This window comes from Monopterus albus, unplaced genomic scaffold (assembly GCF_001952655.1).
Source record: "Monopterus albus unplaced genomic scaffold, M_albus_1.0 scaffold4342.1, whole genome shotgun sequence".
Taxonomy (NCBI): Eukaryota; Metazoa; Chordata; class Actinopteri; order Synbranchiformes; family Synbranchidae; genus Monopterus; species Monopterus albus.
In genome coordinates, this window is record NW_018132209.1 from 1 (window position 1) to 907 (window position 907).

At 39.1% G+C, this 907-nt stretch overlaps 1 long non-coding RNA gene across 1 annotated transcript; it reads left to right on the forward strand.

Moving 5' to 3' along the window:
• Nucleotides 1–6: 6 nt before the first annotated feature.
• Nucleotides 7–630, forward strand: LOC109954197 (uncharacterized). The gene is made up of 3 exons (XR_002274049.1): nucleotides 7–119; nucleotides 225–392; nucleotides 583–630. It is a non-coding gene; the product is annotated as an uncharacterized LOC109954197 (long non-coding RNA).
• The last annotated feature ends 277 nt before the right edge of the window (nucleotides 631–907 follow it).

Here is a 907-nt window from a genome sequence, read left to right on the forward strand (position 1 = left end):
CAGTCTGAGAGCGGGCAGGAATCGACTTCAGCACAAACCTCAGATGGTGATGAGGAAAGTAAACCTGGCAATAAGGATGACACAAATGCCAACGTCCCAGCTGGCCCGCCACCCAAAAGGTGAAGAAGTTCTCTGAGACGGTTTTACGTATTTGCTTTAGATTGTCGTTGCCAGTCTGAAAGTTACATTTGCTGTTTCTTTATACATCTGATTTTGTTTTTCAGGTCTACCAGGAGCCAGACCATTGCTGCATGTGACAGACTCACAATTTACTTCCATGCTGTTCTCTCAAAGGATTTCAAATTTGATCAAAATGAAGATCGTATCTTTGTCAGGGCTGGGCTCTGCATTGGGACGTGGGAAGACAATGCAGTTGAGCTGTCAGTGATCAGGTACTTAATAACATACAGTATATTTAAAATCTACATCTACATGTCCAGGGTTAAGCTGCTTCCCTAGTGGCAGAGGAGGAATGAGGAATGACTGTGGCCTTTAATGTGTGCAGGGGCAAACTGGGCTGTTCTTAATATCATATATCACTTAACACCACTTACATTTGAATTTGTTTTCCTTTTCACATAGGGATCTTGGAGAACATGGGTTCCTGGTTGAAGGCAGTCTGGTGACAAACAAAAATAATACCATATCTACGTCGATACCATACAAATATGTTGTTTATAGGAAAAAAAAGAAAAAATATGAGTATGAGTACATATACAAACTGGACTCTGGAAACCACACTACCAACAGATGTTTGTTTGTGAAACCCCGCTTCCTCAATGATGATGGTAAATGTAACCTTGGCTTGGTCCACCTTTAATTATATTTGCTTATTTGTTAATGTAATCTAATTACTATTGTATACTCTATTTACATTACACAGAGTTAAATTTTTTGTATCTTTTTT